This window comes from Brassica napus, chromosome C6, assembly GCF_020379485.1.
Source record: "Brassica napus cultivar Da-Ae chromosome C6, Da-Ae, whole genome shotgun sequence".
NCBI classification, from domain to species: domain Eukaryota; kingdom Viridiplantae; phylum Streptophyta; class Magnoliopsida; order Brassicales; family Brassicaceae; genus Brassica; species Brassica napus.
Window position 1 is genome coordinate 7902915 of NC_063449.1, and position 16622 is coordinate 7919536.

Here is a 16622-nt window from a genome sequence, read left to right on the forward strand (position 1 = left end):
TACTAAATTTTGAAGGTCGGTCTACCGGTTACAGACAAGCAGTGCCGTGCCATGGTATGTAAAAAGAAACATTCGCTTATGGCAGCAAAATATTTTTAAAAATTGAAGGCCGGAAAGATTACAATTCATAATCTCTTGGTTATGAGTCATCCACAATCTGGTTCATAACACTTCCCCTTGGATGCTATAACCATTTAGAACTTGTAATGTGCTTTAATGTTGTCTCATTAAAATCTTACTAGGAAAACTCAATTGGGACAAAACCATGGTGAAGGAAAAAAAGTACAATACACATTACTCCCCCTGATTTGGACATTACTGAAGGTTCCTTAGACCTCTCCAATTTTCTGCAATCTGTGGGTGATGAAGATCTTGGGCAGAATATGTTTCGTCCTCGAACATGATAGTTGGTTCTTCTTTACCATCGGTCATGCCACAATCTGATCGAACATATTGAGTCATCGACCTCAAATACACACACGAAATCTTGGATGATGTTGTTGTAATATGTGTGTACCACCATCACTACAAGAAAATAGCGACATACCGAGGGAAAAAATTGTCGGTATGTCGTCGGAATAACGTTATTCCGACGACATACCGCTGAAACAAGACCTCGGAAATAACTCCTCGGAAATTCATTTTTCCTCAGAAATCCCTCGGAAATTTCCGACGGAATTCCAAGGAAATGAATTTCCGAGGAAACTCGGGGACCACCAGTTCGTCGGAAAGGTCCTCGGAATATACCGAGGGAAAACTTCCTCGGGATATTTCGATGGACTTTCCGATAGTTCAATCCTCGGAAGTTCCGACGAAATGTTCTTCGGAATTTTCATCGGGAATTTCCGAGGAACGGAGCCCTCGGAAAATTCCGAGCAAGGAGTCCCTCAATATATTCCGACGACTTATTCCGAGGAAATGTTCGTCGGAAATTTCCGAGGGTTCATTTCCTCGGAATTTCAAAAAAAATTAATTTTTTTTAAAAAATAAAATTTTTGAAATTTAAATTCGAAAATATAAAATTAAAATTAAAATTGAAAACATATTAGATAATATTCAAAGTAGTACAAATAAAAATAAAACATTCCGAGTTTTTGAAAAAAAAAAAAACTACGGGTCTTGCACGATCGGGAACACCTCGTTCGGGTACATCCTCTGCATCATCTCCATCATTTGCTGGTTCAACCTCTTTTGTGCCTCATAGCCCGCCTGTTGAGCGGCCATCTGGATCTCTAACAAAGATATGCGATCATCCTTGTCCTTCAACTGAGCCGTAAGTACTTCTGGGTCAACAAAGGGCGGTGGTGCAGAAGAAGGAGGAACCGACCAGGGGCGACGACCCAAACCGACCAAACGTCCTTTCTTCTTTGGAACCGACTGAAATAGAAAATAGCCAAATTTAAATAATATAAAAAGATGATAAAACAAAAATCAAGAAATAAATGAATTGAACTTAAAAAAAAAGAACTTACCGATTCAACGATTTCATTAATTCGAAACCGGGACAAGTTGGTCGAAGCCGTCGAATCGTCATCCTCGGTTTGAAGCTGAGACACTTCGTCTTGCACCTGAGTTTGGACCAGGGTGACCACTTCCCTCACAAGACCATCATCAATCTGGCCGGTCTTCTTGTTGGTATACGCCCTCTTCATTAGGGAGAGATCATCAACCGGCTCGCCATTATTTTCTTCCGCTTTGAAAAAACATAAATTAAACAAACATTAGAAATTAGAAGAAATGCAAAAAAATAAAATTTCAAAACTTAAATAATTGAAGAAAAAGCGGCTAAACTTACCATGCGATCCCCCAGAGTGGCAATAGATTGAGCACCCAAGTTATGCTTGAAGACGCCCATCCCTTTACGGTCGCTCCTGCGGTTGGTGGAGTTGGTGGAAGAAGTTTCTTTCGTCTCTTCCTTATCCCAATGCACACACAACTCCGTCCAGACCGTGTTGTTCATCGACTTTGGGACCTTTTAATAAAAAAAGAAAAGAAAATAGTTTAATAAATAAAAAATAATTTAATAAATAAAAAAATTGTTTAATAAATTAAAAACAACCTTGTTGATTTTTCACTTATTCTTCCACTCGCGGATATGCTTCCCATAGTTGTCCATAACTTTATGGACGAAGTGGAGATAGATAAAGAGCGTATCATCAGAATTCCAGTTGAATTCTTGCTGAAAAAAAAACACGATTAGTACAAAATTTATATTAAATATTAAAAATATAAGTAAAAAATTAAAATACTTACCGCAAACTGACGAAACCACAGATGCTGCTTGTCGGTAGAGAAGTCAGTGAAAGTCGGATGTCCCTTGTCGAGGGCCGAGTACATCATACGGTTGATCCATGCGCTGATCCCGTTCCCGGATCGGTTGAACCTAATAAAAAGAACAAATTATTAATAATGAATCAAATTTTAATGAAAAAAATATAAGTTTAATTATCATGTTTGACCTCGTCCATGTGGATGCGGAGTGAGATAGGGAAGTTGGTCACGACCGGGCTGTCGAACCAACTCCGCAACACTCATCACTCCCGGAGGACCCGGAGGAGCAGGAGCGGGTGCAGCAGCGGGAGCGGGTGCAGCAGCGGGAGCGGGTGCAGCAGCGGGAGCGGGTGCAGCAGCGGGAGCGGGTGCAGCAGCGGGAGCGGGTGCAGCAGCGGGAGCGGGTGCAGCAGCGGGAGCGAGAGGAGCCGGAGCGGGTGCAGCAGAAGGAGATGTATGGTAGGAGCTGTGGGGCGAAGCGGAATCCTGAATCTGGCTGGAATCCCGAGGCTGACTCCCCGTACCACCACGACCACGACGCTGTCGAGGCCGGGTCTGATCATCATTAGACCTGTAAATTAAAAAAAAACATATTTAAAAATTAGTTCTAATAAACAAAAAATAGTTTTAATAAATAAAAAATAGTTTAATATTTACAAAAAATAGTTTTAATAATATTAAAAATGTTTAATAAATATAGAAATTTATATTATATATATATATATTTTTTTTAAAAAAAAATCCCAAATAATAGTTTTTAATCACAAAAAAGGTTTATAGATATTAAAAAATGTTTAATAAATATATGAAAATATTTCTAATAAGCAAAAAATAGTTTTAATAAATAGAAAATAGTTAAATAATTACAAAAAATAGTTTAATAATTGCAAAAAAAATAGTTTTAATAATATTAAAAATGTTTAATAAATATAAAAATTTATATTATATATATATATATATTTTTTTTTTAAAAAAAAAATCCCAAATAATAGTTTTTAATCACAAAATTAATAAAAACTAAAAAAAAATTCCAAATCAAGTGAATACCATAGTCAAACTCGATTTTACACAATCCTACCATTCACCCTAACAAAAATCTATAAATATCACTCCAAAATCATCAAATCTACTTAAAAACCTAACAAATCTAACCTAAGAGAGTGGGATAGAGTTCATACATGATCAATAACTGAAATTGAGGAGGATTAGGGCGGAAATCGCGAGAGAGAAGAGAGAGTTCGGCGTAAATCGTGAGAGAGAAGGAGAGCTTCGGCGGAGAGGAAGAGAGAAATGGGGAAGAAGATCTGGTTCGACCTAATAAAATGAGGCGTCCGACGGAAAATGTCCGTCGGAATTTCCTCGGAATAATTATATATTTCCGTCGGAATTTCTTCGGAAATCATTAATTCAATTTTCGCGAAATATTTGGCGGCTTGGTTTACCCGGTTAAATGAAATTATTCCGAGGAACCATGTTTCCTCGGAATACCCTCGATAATTACCGAGGAAATTCCGAGGAAAAAGGGTTTGGGGTTTCAAAACATCAATTTTTTTTGCCGTATTTCATTTCTTCTACAATTGTAATGCATATCATTGAGGATTCTTTGTATAGATGATCATAAACCGTGAAATAACAAAATTTCAAAATAATTGTAAGTATTCCCTTTACCGTTTATTAAAGTGTATAAGTGTTTCTCTTATGTTGTGTGGTTTTCGTTCATGCAATCGTAAAAGTGTTTGTTATTGGGTAAAACACCAAAGTTTGACTTCATAATCTGGTTAAGACACTTAATGAAGGTTATATACGTGTTATTCAATCCGCAAAACGTTGTTTTCGGTTAAAAACCCCTAGTTCCTCGGAATTTCCTCGGAATATTCCGAGGGAATTCCGAGGAAACCCTTATCTTCCTCGGAATTCCGTCGGAATATTCCGAGAAAATTTCGAGGAAAAAGACTCTATAATCAAAACCCTAAATCGACAAGGTCTATTCCGAGGAAATTCCGAGGAAAACCTATCTTCCCTCGGAATTTCCTCGGTATTTCTATTAAAACAAAAAAAAGTCGATGCTAGTCTGTTTCCGAGTCATCATCACCAGATGAATCTGAATCTGGATCTTGGTGAAACTCTCCAATCACTGGTTCATCCTCTACGTGAACGACGGCTTCCTCTCCGAAGTCGGTTAAATCGACTACAAGGCCAACTCCAGCTAAATCTTCTGCTGCACTTAAGTTGCCGGATGTGTTTGGTTGTAGTGGGTCTTCCAGCTCAGAACTTCCCTAAACTCGGCCTCTCGGGTTGAGTCTTGTAACAGTAAGCCATGGATCATCTCTGTTCCTTACCCGGGGGTACTTGATATAACAAACCTGTAACATTTAAAAAATTATTAGTAAAATTATAAATTAATACACATGATGATGAATCATTCTGAATAATTAACATTTAATTACCTGATCGGCCTGAGAAGCAAGAATGAAAGGATCATAATATTGCAGCTTTCGCCTCGAATTTACTGATGTAACACCAAATGCATCTGTTCTCACACCTCGATCCAGAGTGTTGTCGTGCCAATAACAATAGAAAACAGTACAGCGGAATCCAACCATGCCCAAATACTTGATTTCCAAAATCTCATGTATGTGTCCGTAGTATACATCATCTCCTGATGCAGAACAAACGCCAGCACCATAGGTCATACTCGAACGTCTCCTCTTCTGAGTTGTGAATGCATATCCTCGAGTACAAAATCTCGGATATGACTTCACAACAAAGTTTGGTCCAACGACCATCTCGCGTATCCAATCGTCAAATGTTTCACCTCTGGCCAAACCAGCAGACACCTATTAATAGCACATATATATGTTATATCAATAAATGTGAATTAGTATAAATATTTGATAAATGATATTTTAATTTGTTTAAAGCACTCACATAAGTAAACATCCATCCAGCAAATTCTCTCTGCTTCATTTCTTCTAGTTCGTCCTCTGTGGCGTATCTATATTTGAACCGCTTTTCTGCCATGAAAATCTTGTACATATGATGACAATAATGTAATTAATTAAGATTTAAATTTCAACTTGTTAAAATAAAAATTTGTAAGCTAATTTATTTACCTCTCATATTGAAGAACATCTTCGCAGTTGGTGAGCAAATATGTTTGCAAATTACTGCGCTCCTGCTCAGTAAGTCGACAGTCCTTTGGTTTTCCGCTAAGTCGTCTAACGTCTGTGAAAATGTCTGGAACCGTAACATGATATGTTGCCCGTTCGCCTCTATCATCATGCCGAGCAGGTTTTCTGTTTTTGGTCTGAACTTCTGCTGGAAAGTAGTACTCGGCAAAGTTTGAAGTTTCTTCATTGATCATCTGTGCGACTATAGAACCTTCCACCCTACTTAAATTTTTCACCATCTTCTTCACATGGAACATATACCGCTCATACATATACATCCATCTATACTGCACAGGACCACCAAGTTCCAATTCTCTTGCCAGATGAATGACAAGATGCTCCATAACATCAAAAAATGAGAGAGGAAATATCTTCTCAAGGTAGCACTGAATAACAGCTATGTTAGTCTTCAAATTTTCAATACCTTCAAGAGTCACTGATCTCGTGCATAAATCGCGGAAGAAACCACTTATCCCTGCAATTGCTTCATGAACATTTCGTGGTAATAGTTCCTTGAAGGCAAACGGAAGGAGGCGCTGCATCATTACATGGCAATCGTGGCTTTTCAAGCCAGTAAACTTTCCTTCCTTTCTGTTGATACAGTTACGCAAATTAGATGCGTAACCGTCTAGAAATTCCACATCGTTTGAAATCCAATCAAAGAACGCATATTTTCCCTCTGCATCAAGTCGGTATATGGGAAAAGGAGCCCTACCATTCTCATCAACATGAAGTTCTGAACGAGCACATATATCGACTAAATCCAGTCTTGACTTCAAATTATCCTTTGTTTTACCTTGAACATTAAGGATCGTGTTCATGAGATTGTCAAAAAAAAATTTCTCAATATGCATGACATCTAAATTATGCCTTAGCAGATGATCCTCCCAGTATGGCAGATCCCAGAAAATACTTTTTTTGTGCCAGTTATGTAGGTCTCCAACAGCATCTACCGGAAAACGCTAATGTCCACCGACGTCTGGCGTCCTTTCTGCACTAAAATCTCTTAGTTGTGTCTTCAAATCCTTCCCACAAATTTCCGGAGGTGGACTGTCAAACACCCTCTTGTTCTTCGTAAACAAATTCCTACTCCTACGATATGGATGATCAGGTGGTAGGAATCTCCTGTGACAGTCAAACCAACACGTTTTCCTTCCGTGTTTTAGTTGGAAAGCATCAGTATTATCTTGACAATATGGACATGATAGCCTTTCATGCGTTGTCCATCCAGATAACATACCCATATGCTGGAAAATCACTTATTGTCCACATTAGTACTGCCCGCATTTGAAAGTTTTCTTTACACGAAACATCGTATGTTTCAGCACCTTGAGCCCATAGTTGTTGCAACTCATATATTAGTGGCTGAAGAAACACATCAAGTGATCTCTTAGGATGCTCTGGTCCGGGAACGAGAATCGAGAGAAACAAAAACTCTCGTCGCAAGCACAAGTTTGGGGGTAGGTTGTATGGTGTAAGAATGACTGGCCATAGAGAACACTGTCTTCCGCTATTGCCAAACGGGCTGAAACCATCAGTACATAATCCAAGGTAGACATTTATTCTCTCATACGCAAAGTCGGGATACTTTGATTGGAAATGCTTCCACGCTTTTGCATCTGAAGGATGTCTGATCTCACCATCTGTTGAGTGCTCCGCATGCCATCTCATTGGTTGCGCTGTGCGTTCAGACAGATACAACCTCTGCAACCTTTCCGTCAAAGGCAAATACCACATCCTTTTATATGGCACTGGAACTCTTCCACTCGTATCTTTATAACGAGGCTTCCCACAAAATTTGCATGTAACCTGCTGTTCATCCGCCCTCCAATAAATCATGCAGTTGTCGCTGCATACATCTATTACCTGATACGATAAACCAAGACCAGCTACGAGTCTCTGAACCTCGTAGTATGAACCAGGAGCTACATTATCCTCGGGTAAAATACCTTTTATAAAATCAGCAATCGCATCCACACAGTCTTCAGCCAAATTATAATTTGTTTTAATGCCCATCAATCTTGTTGCAGATGATAAAGCTGAATGACCATCTCTGCAACCTTCGTACAATGGTTGCTTTCCAGCATCCAACATATCATAAAATCTCCTAGCTTGTGCATTGGGTAAATATTCCCCTCTAAAATGATCATTTACCATCTGCTCAGTACCTACACCATAATCTACATCCGTTCTAATTGGTTCTTCAAATCTAACCGCTGGCTGAGGTTCGCTAGTACTTCCATGTTCATAATCAGTTTTCCCATGATGATACCAAATTTTGTAACTTCGTGTAAACCCACTCAAATATAGATGAGTCCAAACATCTCACTCTTTAATAACCTTTCTATTTTTACAATTAGAGCAAGGACATCTTAACATACCTGTTTTTGCTTCCGGTTGTCGGTGAACTAACCCCATGAATTCGGTTATACCTCGTTGGTATTCTTCCGTAAGCAATCTCGTGTTCGGATCCAAATGAGGTCGATCGATCCAAGAACGAAAATAATTTGAAGAAGACATGTTTTTTATGAATCAAATTCGTGTGTAAAGAGAGTAAGAGGGAGGATGAAGATATGGAGTGAATGAAGACGAAGAGGGGTGCTTGTATTTATAGTTGAAATCCTGCCGACAGACCGAGGAAATTCCGACGGAATTCCGACGCCAACGGCTAGTTCATCGGAATTTCCTCAGAATTTTTAAAATCCCCCAACGGCTCTCCAACGGCTATAATATATCCTCAGAGCTCATCAGTTTTTTCCGAGGAATACATTTTTCCTCGGTATTCCATAAGAATATTCCGACGGATTGATATTTCCTCGGAATTTCCTCGGAATTCCGTCGGTATATTCCGAGGAAATTCCGAGGAAACCAAATTTTGTGTTTCGTCGGAATATCCTCGAAAATTCCTCGGGATATTCCGAGGATTTCATTTTCCGTCGGAATGTCCGTCAGAATACCGACGTTTTCTTGTAGTGCATGTGTAAAACATAACCTGTATGAAAACAAATCAACAAAACCAAATAACCCCTCTTTGGGCTGGTCTTCATCGTCCTTCTTATGGACCAATCAGATCAGTGTCTCAAACAAGACTTATGCATCGTCCATCTCAGGACTAAATGGACTTCTTTATCGTCCACCTTTGGACTGAATGGATCAGTGTCCAAAACAAGTGATCTCACGCCCATGTACTAGATAATGGGTGAGACTGGTCCATATCAAATCTCTTGAGTACCCTTTTCTGTATATACTATTCGATGCACAACGATTTCATTGTTAATGTACTCAAGCTGTAATCCCAAACAAAACTTTGTTTTCCAAGATCTTTCATCTCAAACTCTTTCTTGAGATATTCAACTGTTTGGGAAATTGTTTCCAGAGGTTCCTAGGATATTCATATCATATACTTTGATGATTATCAATATTGTTCTCGAGAACTTGCTGTACTTTCAGCTCAGTACCCTCTAGTACTTTCATTATCCAGTGGACCTTATAACTATGCAGTCACTACATCAACTTGCTGCAACTCTAATTTTCTCTCTTATATAGCCAGACTTATGAGAAATCTAAAAGTATTTGTATCCACCACATGGGAGTATGTCTCCTCATAATCTATTACTGGTCTTTGTGAGAATCCTTGTGCAACATCAGCTTTATATCTCACGATTTCTATTCCTCACAAGACCCATTTATATTCACTGGTTTTAACATCATATGGCCAAATACATCTTTCTTCCTTAAACTATTTAACCTCACGTTTTCATTCAATCCAATCTGTTCTACGAGTTCGCACTCTTATATTGACGTGGGTTCATGATCCTTGCTTATATTCATAAATTCAAGTGCTACCTTGTATGCAAATAAATCATCTTATGTCGACATTCCTTATTGGTTCCATTATGTTCCAGACATGATATAATCGATTGAGATTCATTATTATCAGGACCTTTAATATTTTGCAGCTTGGCGTCCCAAGCTACATTGTTTGGTACCTGTACCTTAGAGCCGGCCAGCCTTATCTCCATGTCTAGGATGGTTTCCTTAGTAATCTCGGATTTGGTACCTGTACGAAAGGAGGAAAATCCAGTTCGTTGGGCTCGTCTCCTGTTACTATCAAGCCCAATTACGGGGGACAAAGCCCACAAGGAAATCTTCCTAGGCCCAACCCATCTCTGTCGAACCCTAATAATCGCGGAGAAGGAAAGACCACGACGGTACCTAACGGTCGATTGAAGCCGCCTTTCAGACGCATACGCCGAAAGAAGTGGCAAAATGGCATGCAGAAAGTCTTTCTTTCAAGTGTGACGAGAAGTGGCACCGTAATCACCTCTGTTCCAAACTAGAGCTGATGGTATTGGTGCTTCACGCTGATGGAACGGAGACCGAGTTAAAGGAGGAACAGTGCGAAGTTGAGCAGGAGGCTGTGGTGGAGGAGATCGAGGCAATGGTGGCGGAGGTCTCCATCAATTCGGTGGTGGGTTTGACGTCGCCAAAGACAATGAAGCTGAGGGAGAAGATTGGGGAGGAAAACGTGGTGGTGCTCATTGACAGTGGAGCATCCCATAATTTCATTTCGGATTAACTACTTGAGAAGTTGGGGCTCGTGGCGAGTGATACGTCGAAATATGGAGTGTTGGTAGCTGGTGGAGTGAAGGTGCAGGGGTGTGGTATCATTGATAACGTGAAGTTGGATCTTCCAACTTGTAAGATTCATACCAGTTTCTTGCCACTGGAGTTGGGCATCTCCGATATCATATTGGGAGTGCAGTGGTTGGATACGCTGGGGGAAATGTGGGTTAATTGGAGGCTACAAACGATGAATATTTAGCTAAATGAGGAGTGGGTTACAATCCAAGGAGAGTTTGACTTACACACGGCGTCAGTGTCTCTCAAATCTCTTTGGAAGGCGTTGGGAAAGGATGGTGAAGGAGTTGGAGGCATGAAGAAGGAAGAAGCCGCACTGGCGGTGAAGGTTCCAGGTAATTTGGAGGGGTTGTTGACTCAATACTCATCGGTATTTGAGATACCAACTGAGCTGCCTCCGTCTCGAGGCAAGGAGCACGGTATTGTCTTGGAAGATGGCGCTAAACCAATCAGTGTCCGCCCATTTCGATACCCTCAGGTGCAAAAAGCCGAAATTGAGAGGCAAATTGCGTCCATGCTTGCTGCGGGTTTCATTCAAGAGAGTGGGAGCCCGTTCTCCAGTCCAGTACTTCTCGTCAAAAAGAAGAATGGTATGGAAGGGACCCATTACTAGCTTCGTAACCTGGCTTGGGCAGAACTCGGCTACAATAACTCTTTTCATTCGACACTTAACATGACTCCGTTTCGTGCTCTGTATGGAAGGGACCCACCTTCTCTCATCAAATACGAGAACGGGTCTACCACTAATGCAGCGTTGGAGGAACAGTTGAAGGATCGCGACGCTACTCTGAAGCTGTTACGCGATCACCTCCATCGCGCTCAGCAACTAATGAAACAGAGAGCTGATAAGAGCCGACGTGAGGTTGAGTTTGCTGTAGGGGAACGTGTGTATGTGAAGTTGCGTCCTTACCGACAGAAATCTTTGGCACGAAAGGTTAATGAGAAGTTGTGTGCTCGCTTTTATGGTCCTTTCGAGGTGGAAGCACGGGTGGGTCAGGTAGCTTATAAGCTCAAGCTTCCTAGCGACTCTAAGATTCATCCTACGTTTCACATCTCGCAGCTTAAGAAGGCAGTAGGGGAGCCACTTGAGGTTGTTCCAATACCTCTGCAGTTGACGAGTGAAGCAGAGCTGGTGGTGGAACCTGAAGGTGTGTTGTCTACCCGGATCAACGCGCAGTCAGGACAGGAAGAGCTGTTGATCAAATGGAAAGGGCTCCCTAGTCATGAGAGCACATGGGAATGGAAGTCTGCAGTGAAGGAGAAGTTTGGAGGATTTGACCTTGAGGACAAGGTCAATTTCATTGGGGCGAGTAATGATACATGGGCTGCAACTCATCCTCCAGTCCTGTACCACTACTCGAGAAAAGCCCGTAAAGAGTAAGCAGAGGAGTGTCATTCTGGTCCTGAGATGTTGGTGTAGAAAGGGAAGCTTCCAGAAGAATAATAGCTGATGATTTGTACAATCCGTTACGAGCTGCACATGGGCTGTTGGCGCTTGAGTTAGCAAGGAACGAGAGTAGGATTCAGCTTATAAATAAGGAATGCGTTTGTTAGTAGAAGGTTATCATTTGTATGGTCAATTTGTTCATGGGGAGAGAGAGAAACTCATGAGAAAAACTCACCATGTACTCTTATTTATCAATACAATCTTTATATTTCTCAGAATACATTGTTCTTATCTTTTTTGATACCTAAACCGAATCAATAAGATCCATGAAATCAAAGCAATGGCTAGGCGTGCACGGGAGATAGAAGGTGGTTAAACATGAGTTTTTTGGGAAGCGATTTCGGAACAGACCAGAAGTATCTAGATCTCGGATATTATGTCTATGGAAAGATAAAGCTGCAAGGAATCCATAGAAAGATACTGTGTTCGAATCAGAGGTAAACTCCATCGAGAAATCTATTTGAAAGTTGATGAAATTTTTTATGTTCTCTCTGATCCGAAAACCTGCAGCTTTACCTTTTAAATTCAATGTGTATGTAGGCTACTTTAGAGGTGGTTTCCGGCCAAATATAAAAAAATTGTATCAAGATAAAGTTATATATGGAAAGATCTCATTGCAGAGAGTTCGTTGGACCAACCAAATTATGAATAAAAGTTATAAACAATTAGTATATCACTTTCAAAATTGGGCCACAATCATTAGAAAACTGTTCTCTAACATCATTTTTAGGAGATTGTTTGACAAGGTAAATAAATGCTGACCGAGTTGAAATTTAGTATACATACTCATTGACAGGTGGTGGCAAATGAGAGGACAGATGCAAATAGCTTTCTAAAAATCTCTCCACCAGTTTTACCAAACACAGCGCGCCTCTCGCTTCCTTCCTTCAACCTCTTCGCTCTCTCTCTCTCTCTACACACGAAGCAAAGCTACCTTCTTCTCTCTCTCTCTCCACCTCTGTTCAGACACAGAGCATCACCAAACCTTCAAACCTCTGTTCTGTCTCTTCGTATAAATCCTCGCAATTTCTGAATTTGAATCTTCGTAGAAACGCAACGGTTAAGATTGGTGTAATGATGGCTTCTCTCATCTCTACATGATTCTGATTCCAATTCAAAAGATGAGATTCCATCTCCGTCTCTCCTTCTTCATCATCATCCTCTACATAAATCCGAAACTAAACGCCGGAGACAACAATCCGCCGACACCTTCTCCGGCGCCGGAGCCTCACCCTGACGACGAATCCTCGCTTTCATGTGTCGATGACTTAGGCGGCGTTGGCTCATTGGACTCCACGTGTAAGCTCGTCGACCGGATTGGGTAAGGAACGGATCAACGATGCAATTTTAGGTTTCGATTTGGGGGCTTTTGTTTTTTTTTGGTCCTAAATTTAGGTTTTAGCTTCTGATTTGTCTTCTCGTCGCCTGTTCTTATGTTCGGTTGTTAAAGTTGTTTATTTGATATTGTCTTATAACCGTTTTCCGCAAAAAAGTTTAGGATTTGATTTAGAATATGCGTGAGAATCAATTTATATCCACTAGCGGTGTGTGTGTGTGTGAGACAAAGGTTATTTAGCTTCTAAGTAAAGGTTATCTGAGTGGTTTGTCTGTGGGGTTACTACTTGTGCAATGACTGGTGGTGCTTTGTAGATGAATCTATTGCTTAGAATTTAACTCTTCTGGATCTATCAGTGGAACTCTGGTTATGTTTATTATGTTTAGCTTTTGGTTGTCAAGTCAGATCTTGTGGTATTGCATCAGGATTTTAGAATGGTTCATATAGTCAATGCTTGTGTATAACTATCATGTAGTTTGGAGACGGTTTCTAGGATTTGTTAAGTTTTGTTTTGTTGTGAATTATTCTGTGCTATGCTCTAAACTTATTCTAAATTTGTTCATGACTCTGCAGATCCATTCCTTGAGGTTAAGAAAAAGCGTGATAAAAGGAAAGAGGTATGTGGTTTTTGGTGATTGACAATGTTTGTAAATGCAACAGAATCTTAGCAGCAAGGATTCTGTTGAACCAAAATGGAGATCCGATGGCTCAGGCCGTGGTGGCAGGGGTGGTCGGATGAATTTCTCTTCTCGTCATCCATCACATGGTAAGCACCAGTCATCCAAGTATTGTATATAGATGGAGCTCCTTTTGGTCTTCCCATGATAACAAGGTTTCTTTTTTTTTCTTTATATAGACTTGAACACTTGGTGATGGAATTGAAACATTTTCTACGATGGATTGTATCAGATTTTGACACACTATTAGAGTACACAGAAGAGAAAAGATCAACTTGCAGAAAATTTTAGACTTTACATCTAAACACAACAAACAATCTCTTAGCTTAAGAGACAAGTCTCTTAACTATGTCTCTTACCCTTACATTTACTACTTAAAAATAATTAAGAGACCCTAAAATGGTCTTTTGGGATAATGATGCTTTTAGTAGGAAGATTAAAACGTGGCTCTACTCCGATAGAGAGCAATCAAAATAAACTATATCACATATAATCTTTTCTCCAATCAACTTCTCACCTAAAACATTATTTTTAAGTATTTATAAAAGTCAAATTATATATCATAAAAAAAATAAAAATAAAAATAACAAAACCGAATAATATATATATTCAAAATAATTTCAAAAATTGAGAATAAACTAAATATTATTTTTTTCTTATTTTCAGGCGGGCCTACCCTACTATAAAATATATTTTTGTTTAAAATTTTTATAATTATTACGGTATATTTAATAATCAAACATATTTAATTATTATCTTAAAAAAAAATAATAATAATTTGACGTGACTGCAATACATAAAGTGATTTTTCAAATTATATCTTAGAGATTAGTGGTATCTTATATATTAAAACAGAAGTCATGATTTTTTTTTTTAAATGGACCTAATGGACCTATTCCTAGAAAGTGATGTTACATTTAATATCTAATCTTATCATTTTAATTTTGGGCCTACAAAATTTTTTTATTGAACTATCAATAATTGGATTTAAACAATAGATGATCCATTGGACTTATAGATAGTATAAATTAAATAGATATAATTTAATGTTGTAATACTATACCTCTATATGCTAAATATTTAAATATTTGTCGATGTTAAATTTTAAAATTATAAAGATTTTTTTTTTCAATAACAAAAATCATATTATCTAACAATGATTAATCTTTACTACATTAAACCAATGAAATTTTTTTTTAAATTGTATAGTTTATTTTAAAAATTAAACAAAAACTAAATTTTTAATTATTTACTCGATAATATAAATCTATGAAGCGAAAAGTTTAATATTTTAAAAACTTTCTAAATTTGTAAAATGTTACAATATCTTTGAATATGACAATAAAATAATATTTTACTAATCTTTATATACATAGTTATGAATTTAATAATGAAATAATAATCCGAAAATATATGGATAGAAGAAGATACAAATACATGTGAAAGTTTGAAATAATATATTCAATAGAAAAAATATACAATAAACTTATTATGTTTTAAAAATTGATAAACACATATATATATTATAACAAATACCAATTTAGAATTGAAAACAAAATATTTATATAAAAATAAATGAAAACAAAAATCCGCGCGGTTGCGCGGGTCGAAATCTAGTTAATGGTTATTGAAAAGTGAATGAATCAGAATCAGCTATGATTAAGAAAATATCGTAGAATGAAGAGTAATAACTTTACCAAAGAGTAAAACAAGACAGAAACTAACAAATCAGAAAACAAAACTGGCAAACAAACAATTGCGTTATACAAGAAGCGTCCACTTCGCTGAATAAAAATCCATCTAAGGATACAATCAAAGAACAATAAGTTAACAATGATTATAAACCTACAAAAGATTCCTATAAGAATGAAAGTATCGTGGAATATGCACCAACATCCTATAATAATCCGAAGATAAATCTAAATACATTTTCTCTTCTTGTTTTCGGCCAATTTACTTCAACATTAAAGCTTTGATCTAGTGCTAACAATTTGGTATCAGAGCTTCATTATGGAGTGAAAGCTTTGATACCAAATGTTAGATCTAGATCAAAGTTTCAAAGTAGAAGTTAATTGGCAGAAAGAGATACTGTTTTCGTCAATCAATTTACACATTTTTATATGCACAATGAAGGTCCAACTGTATCCACAAAACGATCCTTCAAAAGAGGAATTCAAAAATATTTTCAATAAATCTAGGACTACTAGAAATGGACCGATTCTTACTCGTTAAATCATGAAAAAAAGGTAACCAAATATCTACTATCCTTTAGAATATACTCTAAATAGAGATGACAATCATGGATCTTGACCGCGGACATAGCCCGTAAAAGACTGTCGCAGGACGGTACTGGGACGAGGTTTTCTAGGTCCGCAAATTTGCGGGCCTCGCAGGACGGGTCTTTTGCGAGATGGGCCGAAACGGGTCATGCGAGATTACATAGACCCGCATTTTTTTTCATTTCTTATTTTACCTGGAAAAAAACGAGAGAGAGAGTGAGAAGAAAGCGATTCTTGTGACTTTTTCTCCAGAAAACATAAGGAGTTCCGGTGATGATGATTCGAACTCCGGCGATGACGACTCGAGCTCTGGTGGTGTTTTGATTTGTTTTCTCTTTTTATTACTCACAACTATGAATTGCTTTATTACAATGTGATATTTCTTATTTAAGTTGATTGGTTTTGTTTTCTTTTCAATGCTGTGAAGATATTTTTTTTAAATTAAATTTGGTTACAATGGTATTGTTTAGGAGAAAAGTTAGTTGTATATCACGTCACTTGTATAATTTGGCAAAGTAATTCACGAATTTTTTTGCAATCCAAATAATTAAAAAGAGAGATGGTTTGATGAAGACATACAACACTTGAGCCAAATTATTACAAAGACAACAACTCAATCAGGTTCAAACTTAACAAAAGCTTATGCTGATAACAAAAGAAGACTTTTACCTCAAAAACGCAAGCACAAACAGAGCTTTGTAGCATTGATTTTGATAAGGCTTTAGTAAAACTTAATGAGCTCTATTCAACTCTCTTACACAACTCTTCTACTTGAACATTCATTAAAAAAGCTGTAGCAGG